This window comes from Odocoileus virginianus, chromosome 26 (genome assembly GCF_023699985.2).
Source record: "Odocoileus virginianus isolate 20LAN1187 ecotype Illinois chromosome 26, Ovbor_1.2, whole genome shotgun sequence".
Classification (NCBI taxonomy): Eukaryota; Metazoa; Chordata; class Mammalia; order Artiodactyla; family Cervidae; genus Odocoileus; species Odocoileus virginianus.
In genome coordinates, this window is record NC_069699.1 from 9,380,930 (window position 1) to 9,394,053 (window position 13,124).

The following is a 13,124-nucleotide window of genomic DNA, read 5'->3' on the forward strand; positions in this document are numbered from 1 at the left end:
TATCCAAGGGACTCTCAAGAGTCTTCTCCAGCACCATAATTCGAAAGCAGCAATTCTTCAGTGCTCAGCCTTCTTTGTGGACCAACTCTCGAATCCATATATGATGTCTCCTGGAAAAGCCATAGCTTTAACTATAAAGACTTGTCAGCAAAGTGATGTCTTTGCTTTTTAATATGCTCTCTAGGTTTGCCATAGTTTTCCTTCCAAGGAGCAAGAGTCTTTTAATTTCATGGCTGTAATCACTGTCTGCAGTGATTTTGGAGCCCAAGAAAAGAAAATCTGTTACTACTTCCATTTTTTCCCTTTCTATTTGCCATTAAGTGATGGGTCCAGATGCCATGATCTTAGTTTTTTGAATGTTGGGTTTTAAGCCAGCTTTTTCACTCTCCTCTTGCACCCTCATCAAGAGGCTCTTTAGTTCCTCTTCACTTTCTGCCATTAGAGTGGTATCATCTGCATATCTGAGGTTGTTGATATTTCTCCTGGCAATCTTGATTCCAGCTTACAATTCATCCAGCCCGGCATTTTGCATAATGTACTCTGCAAAGAAGTTAGATAAGCAGGGTGACAATATATAGCCTTATCATACTCCTTTGCCAATTTTGAACCAGTCCATTGTTCCATGTCCTGTTCTAACTATTGTTTCTTGGCCCACATCCAAGTTTCTCAGGAGACAGGTAAGGTGGTCTGGTATTCCCATCTCTTGAAGAATTTTCCACAGTTCGTTGTGATCCACACAGTCAAAGGCTTTAACATAGTCAATAAAGCAGAAGTAGATGTTTTTCTGGAGCTCCCTTGATTTCTCCATGATCCCACAAATGTTGGCAGTTTGATCTTTAGTTCCTCTGCTTCTTTGAAACCCAGCTTGTACATCTGGAAGTTCTCGCTTGAAGGATTTTGAGAATAACCTTGCTAGCATGTGAAATGAGCACAATTATACAGTACTTTGAATATTTGGCAAGGGGAACTTCTTTGGGACTGGAATGAAAACTGACCTTTTCCAGTCTTGTGGCCACTGCTGAGTTTTCCAAATTTTCTGTCATATTAAGTGCAGCACTTTAACAGCATCATCTTTTAGGACTTTAAATAATAGCTCAGTTGGAATTCAATCACCACCACTAGCTTTGTTTGTAGTAATGCTTCCTAAGGCCCACTTGACTTCACACTCCAGGATGTCTGGCTCTAGGTGAGCAACTACACCACTGTGGATATCTGGGTCTTTGAGACCATATTTATATAGTTCTTCTGTGTATTCTTGCCATCTCTTCTTAATCTCCTCTGCTTCTGTTAGGTCCTTACTGTTTCTGTCCTTTATCATGCCCATCTTTCCATGAAATGTTCCCTTGATATCTCCAATTTTCTTGAAGAGCTCTCAAGTCTTTCCCTTTCTATTGTTTTCTATTACATGACTGGATATGTGAGGGTTTATTGGTCTGTATTTCTATTCTTCCCTCTATCTCCCCAACCCTCCCAGCCATCTGTCCCAAGTTTCCCTTTAAAAATAAAATACCTACTTTGTCTCCATGACAGCACTCAAAGCATAAGAAAAGAGACGCTATATAACCTACAAAATTTCTCTTTCCTACATAAGGAAATGTCTAGTTCCTCAAACTATTTTTATGACAGCTTCCACATCCTGTACCATCTCTGACATAAAGAAGAAAACAACTGTCACCCTGTAAGAAAGCTATTAAGGTTGTGGGCAACTGCTAGGTATTTTAAAATTCACTTCTACAAGACAAAAAAGAAATGGCCATCCTGATGCCATTTGTTTTAATTCTGAAAAGAATATTTCAAAAAAGTGCAAACAGTATTATAATGAATGCCTGGGAACCTACCACCACTTTGTCACACTTGCTTCAAGTATTTTACTGGATTTTTTAAAACGGTTTTGGAAATAATTATAACCCCACAGGCAGTTGAAAAATAAGAAGTCCCATGTACCCTTCACCTAGCTTTCCCCAGTGGCAACATCTAACATGATTATGATATGTACTATATTTAAAAGGGGAAATTAATATTGGTACAATCTATAGATCTTATCAGATTTCATCAGTTTTTATATATACTCACTCGTTTATGTGTATGTGTATAATCTATAGTTCTATGCAATTTGATCACATGTAGAGATTCCTTTAACCATGACCACAATCAAGATTAATTACTATATTATGTTGTACACCTGAAAATAACACGTCAATTATGTCTTCATTTAAAAATTTTTAAAGATTAAGAGCCACAAAGGGACTCCCTCATGCTGCCCTTCCACCCCACCTCTGACCCTTAGCAATCATTAGTCCCCATCTCTGTAATTTGCCTTTTAGAGATTAGTTTTATAATTGGAATCATAGATTGCATAAACTTTTTTCTCCACTCATAGATTCTAGTCAGATTTATTTCTACTCACAGAAATTGTCCTTTTTTTTCCTCTGCCGGTGGTACCCACTTTCCATATGTGTCTTCCATACGAATGGCCGTGTGTGCAAAGTCCTCTCTAGCCAGGTGGGGAAAGTGGAGGAGGGACGTTCTCAGATCCACTGAGAAAACTGAATTCATTTTCTCTGAGAAAATGCATTGGGTATTAAGTTTCCATAGGGGTAAGCACTAGAATTCTAGTGTTATCCTACAGACACATTATGGACTCTATAGGTTTTTTGACTAAGCAAAGTACTACTCATAACATTGCTCCTGTGAAAAAATATATTCCCAAGTCAAAACTGGAAAACAGCCTGTTTGTTGGTGTTTGCCAGTGTTGTTTAGTAATTGTGCGCTCAAACCTTGCCAAACATTGTCTGGAATTGGAGTAACTTTTATCTGATTGGGGTCAGAGATACAAAAATATTTGAATTTCTTTTAATTGTGGTATATGTATACATATATATAATATATATGGTATATATTTTATATGTGATATATATAAAATATATATGTGGGGTGTGTGTGTGTGTGTGTGTGTGTGTGTGTGTGTGTGTGTGTGTGTATATATAAAACCTTTGAGGTTGGTTTTTTCACTCAGTATAATTCCCTTGAGATCTGTCCAGGTTGTTACAGGTATCAATCATTTGTTCCTTTTTATTTCTATAGTAATTCATGGTATGAATGTACCACAGTTTGACCACTCATGTGCTGAAGGGTGTTTTTCAGTTTTTGGCTCTACAAAAAATGATGTATTATGACATTTGTATTTCAGGATTCTGTGACACATAAATTTCCATTTCTCTATGATAATTGCCTGAAAGTGAGATTACTGAGTTATAAGGTAAGTATATATTTAGTTGTATAAGAAACTGCCAAATTATTTCCCGGTGGCTATAACATTTTACATTCCCATCAGCAATGTATGAAACATGTAATTTCTCTACATTGTCACCAGTATTTCATATCACCGTTTTTTATTTGAGCTATCTAATATATGGAATGAAAGGGTTTGCCCATTCTGGTAGATCAGGGAGGGCTTCCATAAGGAAGTGATGGTTGAGAAGGAGAAATAATTAGGTGCAGAAGGAAGGGAACAGTGAAGGTAGGCAGGGCAGCATGTGCAAAGACCTAGTGATAGGTGAGAACCTGAACTGTTCAAGAAACTGAGAAAAATCCACTGGCCAGGATGCGAGAGCCCAAAGGCACGGGTGTGAAGTGAGGTATGAGAGGCAGAGCTGGAATCTTTGCTAGCAGGTGGCTGGAAGAACAGTAGCCTTCTCCTCCTGAAAAAACTAGAAGAGAAGGTCTAAAGTGAAGGCATCAAAACCGAATTTACTGGGAGGAAAGCAGAATCTGGCTCCCAGCTGCCCCCTGGTGGTCAGGACCCATCAGGGCAGCCTTTCTAACAACTGTTCAGAAGGTATATGGATATTTTTGTGATTTATGGGAACAGAACACTTCCTAAAAGATCAGTGAGAAAGTGCTAAGAGGCAACAATAAAGAGTAGACTTTTGGACTCTGTGGGAGAAGGCGAGGGTGGGACGATATGAGAGAATAGCGTTGAAACATGTATATTACCATATGTGAAATGGATGACCAGTGCAAGTTGGATGCATGAACCTGGGCACTCAAAGCTGGTGCTCTGGGACAACCCAGAGGGATGGGCTGGGGAAGGAGGTGGGAGAGGGATTCAGGATGCTGGGACACATGTGCACCCATGGCTGATTTCATGTCGATGTGTGGCAAAAACCACCACAATATTGTAAAGTACTTAGCCTCCAGTCAAAATAAATTAATTAATCTTTTTAAAAGAAGGAAATTAAGTGATACAATTAGTGGAAAAATGAAGAAAGTAAAGCAAACAAGTTTGTGGGTTTTTTTTTTTTAAAGAGCAGCAAGGGGTTTCCGTGGTGGTCTAGTGGTTAGGACTTGGTGCTTTCACGGCTGAGCGCCCAGGTTCAATCCTTGGTCAGAGAACTAAGATCCCACAAGCCACAAAGTGTGGCTTCAAAAAATAACTAAATAAAAGAACAACAAAAATACTTCAACCGTAAACTTATAAAAGCAGTTTTTGAATTGGGCATTCGTTTAGAGTTGCAGAATTACTGAGAAATTGAGAATCATGATGAAGCATAGCACATGATCCTCACCCAACAGAGGCTGTTCTCTGGGGACTGTTTTGTAACCTATATTCCCCATTCCGTGACCAGGGATGGAACTCAGGCCCCCCTGCAGTGGAAAGCCCAGAACCACCAGGGAAGTCCCAAGGCCGTTGACTCTTAATCCCTTTGCAATAGTGAGTGAAATGCCCCTAAATCAATGGGTATCTCTTGGCAACATTTTCTCTACAGTGTCATTGCCATTACTAGAAAAATCTTAATTTTAAATACACCTTATAAAGATAACAGAGACAAGCTTTTTATGTTCTAAGCTGTTTATGTTCTTCTTGCAGTATTTAATGCAGATCCTATTCCATGTCTGTATTTGTGTATGTGTGTGTGAATGCTTCAGTGTAAACCCTGAGCCCCTGAAAACACTTTTCACTGTACATAAGTATCTTTACTCTCAGGGGGTTTATGCTAAGGTATTTTTTAAAATTTAATTAGTGTTCTTTCATTTTGAATATATGACCTTGAGTTATGGCCTACTGAATTAAAATATCAGTATTTTGCCTATCAAAAAATGTTAAAATTTATTTTTGGATATATGCAAAAGTGTAAAACAGACTAGCTTGCCATTTGAGAATATTTTTAAAGGAAGCTAATTACTCCATAGAGAGAAAAACTTGATCTATAAACCAAAAAAAAAGGACAAAAGAAATATTGTTGTGATATACATCCTTCTAAAATATTATCTGTGCAGTGTTAGTTCTAATTATTCTCTTGGCTCCCCAGTTTAAAATATTTTGATAAATGCTATGACAGATACAGATTCATTCATTTAATTTATTTGAGTAACAGCACTCAGCTTAATGCATTTTCTTTTTTAAAATTCATTTCACATTGATCATATGCCATGTACCAAAACCTGTATAAGATCTATATTATTCTCTGACGATTTCCTGACTTTGCATTTTCATATTTTAGAAGATCTTGCTTTCTATCATGCTAGAACTATAGTTGATAAATTCTTTCTTTGCTAAGTTCCCAATTTCACTAGCTGAAATATTTCATTTTGTTCTCATGAAGCATTAGTGGGGGAAGGGGACTGTCTTCTATGACTTCAATATCACTATTCCATCTGGGAATTTGCTCTGTTTCTCCACTGGGTGAAGTGGTTTATTGACTGTCAATTTGTAAAGTGCACTCTGGGATTATCTGATTGCAAGATAGTAAGAGAGGAAACGTATTTCATTGCCTTTTCTGTCAAATGGAATTAACATGCACAGTATATCATCTTCTAGCCAAGAATAGATGAAATTCCAGTGAGTGACCTAGACTCTCCATTGAATGATTGTCCAAACAGAGCCCGAGCTGGACTTCAGGGTCAAATGGCTTCCTCTGTTGTCCTCTTAGTTTAGTAGTTGTTTTTATACCTGTTTATCAGTATATATGTATACATTTTGTGTGCATATATAAGTATTTGATTTAAAATCTACTCCTCAGGGTCAGGGGAACAAGAAAGAGAATTTCCCTCCCACTCTGTCCCCACCTGCCCAGTTTCTTTACCATATTTCCTCCACCCCTCAACTAATCAGTATTGTTTCTTATGAGTGCATCCAGATTTTCTTCAAATTCTTATAAACAAATCTGAACATGGATCTTTGGGGGTTTTTCCTTTTATACCTAAAAGGTAGTCTGCTATATACACTACTTTACACGTTGTGTTTTTCTCACTCAGCTCACAGAAAGCATTCTTATTCTTTTTTATTACTGTATATTATTCCATTGTTCTAATGTATGGGTAAACCATAATTTCTATAATCTGTCCCTTTTTTAAGGAAATGTAATTTCTTTTGAACCTTTTATTATTACTGCAGTAAGTAACCTGGAAAATCATCATTTCGCCTGTGTGCAAATATACTTAGGGTAAATTTTTAGAAGTAGAACTGTGAGGAAAACCAATCTATACATTTATAGTTTTTGAGAAATATTGCCAAATTGCTCTCTGTAAGTACTGTACCCACTTACTCCCACCCATAATGGTTTTACTTGATGTGTTTTGAATGGATTTTTGAAAAGAGAACACGTTTTTTATCATTTCTTGTTTCTTATCTATAAACACTTATTCATTAGACAGATAATTACTAAGTGCCAACTATGCCTTAAACCTTCCCTTTAGGCCCTGGAGGCATAGCAGTAAACAAAACAGACACAACCCTTTCATAACATCTTATTCTGAGACAGAGAAATAGATGACTAAGTGTGGACATGATATATAACTTTCCTGACCACTTAAAGCCTGAGTCACCAACTTAGATGCCACACAAGGAACTTAAATGTGTGAAGGTGAGGGATCAGAGGGCAGAGGGCATAGTGGGCACCATCCAGTCCTGGAAACCACAGACTGTGTGAAGGCGTCAGCTGCTGCTCTGCTCTATACCATTGGATATGTGAAAAGGAAAGGTCCATGTTGATAGGATCCCTAATTTTCAAGAAAAAACAGAAATCCATATTTTCATGTGATATCTCCCCATTTTAAATGTTGGAAACATTTTGAAGACAATTTTTTTTTAAATGGGGCTACATAAGTTGTCAGGAATATCTAGGGAAACACTGGAGGGAAAAAAACTATTGTGAGTCTCAGGGACTGGCTTTACTAGATTTTAAAATATACTCTAAAGCCTCTATAATTTAAACAGTGTAGTATTTGTGCATACACAGTCCAGTAGAACAGAATAAAAAGTCCAGAAATCAACTTCAGCATGTATGGAAAATTAATATACAATAAAGATGGCATCTCAAACCACTGTGCAAAGATTAACTTTTTAATAAATAGTACTGGGACAACAGAGTAGCCATGAAACAAAGAAAAAAATTAATTCTTATCTCACACCCTATGAGAGAATAAGCTCCAAATTGATTAGAAATCTAATTGTAAAAGATTAAAGCATACAAGTACTAGAAGAAAATTTAGATGGGTTCCTTCATAATCTGGTGTTAGGAAAGGCTTTCTAACTATGACTCAAAATTCATTGACAGTAAAGAACAGATTCATATATTTGACCACATAAAAATGTTCTCTTTGCAAAAAAAAAAAACATAAGCAAAATCAAATGACAAAATGAGAGAGAATATTTGCAATCTATGTTACAGATAAAAGGCCAAAAAGGTAACATTTGCAATGTATGTTGCAGATAAAAGGAATGGATTTTTGCTGTGGAATGAGTTAGCAATTCTGCAGCTACTCTCTGGGTATTCTAAGATTGAACATACAACTATATGATGAATGAACTAAAAGAGTCAATTTCTCACTGCCAGAGATGGGAGTTACAAATAGGGGAAGAGGGAAAGCTATAATGAAATGTGTGGTGTTAGATCAGAATTGGAAGTATCACTATAAACTCATGGTTTGAGCAGATTGAATATAGAAAATGACTGGTAAAGAGACTGACATAGATGTAGATAGAGAAATCGATATAGATGATAGATGAACAGATAAATGTGTATGTCGGTACACTGAGTAAGCCTAGATTCAATAATACCCCAGTAGCAATGAATACACATCCAGGCCCCAGATCTTGGTCCCTAAATATCCTTCTCCAGTAAAAAGAATCGAGACTCATTAGACAGATGGCTGACTCCAGGTCTAGTGCCAGGAAAGGACAAGGTGAGCCTGGGACATCTCGTTGGACCAGGAAGTAAGGAAGAGCTCAGAGAATAATGGGGGGTAGGGGGAGTACTGCCCTGATAGCCCAGTGACTACTAACAAAGGGTCACAGGTTCAATTCTTGGTCTGGGAGGATTCCACATGCTGTGGAGCAACTGAGCCAGCACTCTAGGACCCTCGAGACGCAACTACTGAACCTATGTGCTGCAGTTACTGAAGGCCACATGCCCTAGAGCTTGTGCTCTGCATCAAGAGAAGCCACAATGAGAAGCTCACACACTGCAACAGAGAGTAGCCCCTGCTGGCTTCGTTGCAAAAAGCAACGAAGACGCAGCACAGCTAAAAAAAAAAAAAACAACAACAAACAAAAAACAAGGAATAATGGGGAGATGTCAAACACACACAAAAACCAACTTGAATGGACTCTCACTGATGAATTGGGGAAAATCCTGATAGCAGTAACCAATTCAGGCAAGAATCATCAACAGATGCTAAAAGGAGAGGCTAAATGATGAAAGAGAATATTTGCATGGTTTCGAAGCACCTCCCCACAAAAAGCTTTTAAATTAGAAAGGGGAAAAATACAAAGGGGCAACATTTACCATGAACAAACCTTAAAGTTGCTGCCATTACTGTTGCCAAAAATGTTACCAATCATGCCACAGTAAAGCAACATGATATGCCTTTCATATGATGTCCTGGTAAGGATGCAATGTCATTTCTGGAGCATTCCTGGCAAAAATGAATAACCTGAGTCTAGCCTTTTTTAAATATTTATTTTATTTATTTATTTGACTGCACTAGATCTTAGTTGTGGTATGTGGGATCTTTTTTCAGTTGTGGCATGAGGGATCTAGTTCCCTAACCAGGGATCAAACCCAGGCCCCCTGCAGAGTGCAGAGTCTTAGCCACTGGACCACCGGGGAAGTCTCAACCTAAGTCTGATCTTGAAGAAACAATAGGCAAACCTCTGTTAAGGGATATCCTATAAAATAACTGGCTTGTGCTTTTTGCAACTGGCAAAGTCATGAAAGATAGACCAAGTAACTGTTTCAGATTGACTGAGTGAGTGAAAGTCATTCAGTCATGTCTGACTCTTTGCGACCCCATGGACTATACAGTCCATGGAATTCTCTAGGCCAGAATACTGGAGTGGGAGCCTCCAGAATACTGGAGCCTTTCCCTTCTCCAGGGGATCTTCCCAAACCAGGGGTTGAACCCAGGTCTCCTGCATTGCAGGCGGATTCTTTACCAGCTGAGCCACAAGAGAAGCCCAAAAATAAAACCCTCGGCTGATGTAGCCTGTATGTAGTCACTTTGGGAGGTTACAGGGCCTCCTGTCAGGGAGAGGCTAACTGCAAAGTTTGCTCATAGCAACTTATTAAACCTTTCGTTAAAATACAGACATAAAGGAGACACAGAAATCCATGCCGTCACCAAAGTGCTCACCCCCAGCCTTGGAGAATCTGTAGCAAGCTGGGGGTAGGGGGCAAGAGAAACCTAACATCATAAACCTAAATTCAATTCTGAACTAGAAAAAAATACATTTTCATTTTTGCTATAAAGGGCAGAATGGGTCAATTGATGAAAGGTCAGTAAGGTCTCCAGGTGATTAAGGTCTCCTATAATGATGTTAATTTCCTGATTGGATAACTTTACGTGGCTATATAAGAGACTATTCTTGTTTTTAGGAAATATTCACTAAACTGGGAGTAGGTCTGCAGCTTATTCTCAAACGGTCCACATAATAATAATACAGGGGATTAAAGTTAACATTTGGGAATCTAGTTGAAGAGTATATGGGAATTCTTTATTCTTGCAAAGTTTCCATAAGTCTATAATTATAAAAAAAAAAAAAAAGTATGAGAGACTGCACTGCATAAGCAAAAACAAAACAACAGTGACAAACCATGTTTGCTACAAGCATGGGCCTGTGGGCTGGATGTCACCCCTGGGCTGCCAGTTTGCAGTCTCGAGTTCAAAGCTGTTTTCTTGAGTTGATTTTGAGTGAAGCCTGATAACAAGCATGACCAGGGCTGGAGAGTGCTTTGCTGCATCTGGAACTTTTAAAGCAGCTTAGCACCAGTGAGGAAGCTGCAGAGACAGCCCTTATATAAATAATCAATTTGCTAATAAAGGAGTTTCCATCTGAAGGCAGCCCCCATCCTCAGAGACAAGGAAGAGTGGCTGTGGTCCAGACAGCCTTCCCCTGCGGAAGTCCTGTGTTTCATCAGCTGTCTTTGGAGAGGTGCAAGCAGCCTTGCTCCCCGGTTCCTGGTCTTAGCCATACACAGCACTGGGGGCATCTAAGAATCTTTCAGAACCCCACTGTTGAGGAAAATATATTTATATCAATAAAAGAGGAAAAGAAACTTTAAAGTTGAATTAAGTTAGAAAGGAAGAAAAATGTGTTTCGGTATCAGAAAGGGAAATGTTGTTCTTGGCACATCAAGCTTTTCTGAGCAGCAGGGCCTCCTTTGGGGGCCCCATGCAGCACATGGGATGGTCTCATTTGAGGGTGCAGCCCCGTCTGCCGGAGCCAGGATACGTTAAAGCAGTCTGCAGACTGACCCAGGGGGCTTTCCTCCCGCCTCTCCCTTCTCATTCTGCAATTGTACTTTCCTGGTTAATAGGTCCTCAGGCCAAGGGAAGCACAGGCCGGGAATACTAAAGTCAGAGGAGGCGCCCTGCTGATTGGGCCTAGGAAAGGCCAAAGATGATTCCCGATGAAAAGACAGTTTGTTATTCTCAGAGTTTCCAAGATAAGGGTTTGCACTATGCCACGGGGAAGTGGGGGGTAGCACCCACGAGGAAGCCCCAGGTTGGGTCAGGAGGTAGAGCAAGAAAGGGAAACTGTGGCAGGAGACTTTACTGTGGTGTCAATGGAAAGGAACGGGTGAGACAGGTTAGACAGTTTAGGACTGGCTAGTTAGAATAATTTCAGTGGGCTCTAGGATATAGGGACTGTCTCTGGTTGTCTAATACCTGGTCCTGAGGGGATTAGGGCAGTAGTGGCCTGCGGTATAATAGCTCCATCAAGGAGTGGCTCTGGATTGATTGATTTGCATGAAAGGCATGCTGGTTTTTTTTGTTTTGTTTTGGCTGTGCTGAGTCTTCGTTGCCCTGTGGGCTTTTTCTCCAGCTGCGGGGGTGGGGGAGGTTGGGGGGGGTGGGGGGCTACCCTCCAGTTTCGGTAGGAGGGCTTCTCACTGTGGCGGCTTCTCTTGTTGTTGAGCACAGGCTCTAGGGTGCATGAGCTTCAGTAGTTGTGACTCCCGGGTTCTAGAGCACAGGCTTAGTAATTGTGGCACACAGTTGCTTCATAGCAAGTGGGATCTTCCCGGACCAGGAGTCAAACCCACGCCTCCTACATTGGTAGGCAGACTCTTTAACACTGAGCCACCAGGGAAACCTGGAAGACATGCTTATAACAAGTCATTTGCTTTTCTAGGAATGAGGTAGCCCTGGGATGGGCAGTGACTCCAGAGTCAGCAGGGCCCCAGGATGTCAGAGCATCAGAGCAGGGTGAATAAAAGGCATGGCTGATACAACCATTCGCAGGTTTTCCGGCCAAGAGCCCAAAGGTCTCAGCCTACAGCCGACAACTGCCATCAGCCACAATGAGAGAACGTGAGCCTCCAGACGATTCTGGCCCCAGCCTTCAAGAAGCACCAGTGACACCACGTAAAGCAGAAGTGAGCTGTCTGTCGAGTCCTGCCCAAATTGTGAGTCGTATGCATAGAAATATTTTTTTTAAGTGTTAGAGTGATTTTTATACAACTATAGTAACTTGAGCTAAGCTGAACAAATCCTCTATCTCAAATTTAAACCGGGGTTTATGAAAATGGGTTTCCCTGGTAGCTTAGACAGTAAAGAATCTGCCTACAATGGAGGAGACCTGGCCTTGATCCCTGGGTCAGGAAGATCCCTGGAGAAGGGAATGGCAACCCACTCCAGTATTCTTGCCTGGAAAATCCCCATGGACAGACAGAGGAGCCTGGCAGGCTACATACAGTCCACAGGTCACAAAGACTCGGATGTGACTGAGCGACTTAAACTTTCACTTTTTATGAAAATGAGTGAGTCAGGAGTCCCCTGGTGGTCTCCGGGTTAGGACTCTGGGCTTTCACTGCCTTGGACTAGGTTCAGTCCCTCGTTGGGGAATTGAGATCTGGCAAGCCACACAGCATGGCCCCCCCAAATGAAAATGAGTGAGATGCTAGCAGGGGACAAGTGCTTAGACCCTGAGAGAGTCTCATTCATGACAAATAATTTATTCTGGAATAACAGGAGTTCTGGGCTGGAGTGGCCCTGATCCTGAATGCTCTGGTTTCTGGTGTCAGTAGTGGGACCTCCAGGTGGTGGCTTCTCCAGGATCTGAGTTAGGCTCCTGTGAGGCCTTGGGTGGGGCAGAGAGCCCTGCTGTGAGCCCCTCATGCTGGTCCTTCCCTAAGAGAGTCTCATTCCTTGCAGCCAATTGGGCTTCTCATTGTCGGGGCCACGTGGTACGCAGCCAGAGCTTGGCATACAGTAAGCAAACAGGATGAGGGACACTCACCCACCTTTATCACAGAGACACAAAATGTTACAAAATGGCTCACAGAGACAGAAAATGTTAAAGAGTTTTGTGAACACTCAAGGTCTAGCCACATCCATGTGGGTGGCTAGTGTCTTTTTCATTTTTCCAAAGTATTTTACTTTTACTGTTTTAAAAATAATTTTTCATCATCCAAAAATGTCCAGAAATTTCACTTCCTTGGTCCCATCTCCAAGCTCAGACCGGGAGGGGTGCCCTCTTTTGGTTTGCACTCATTCCAGAGCCTTCTGGAACCAGACGGTCATCTGCCTGCTCCTGCCTGCAGATGGGAGGCCCAGAGAGAAGGAGCACTTGCCCGGGGCCCACATGCCCGCCCACCCACCGCAGCCCAGCACTCCAG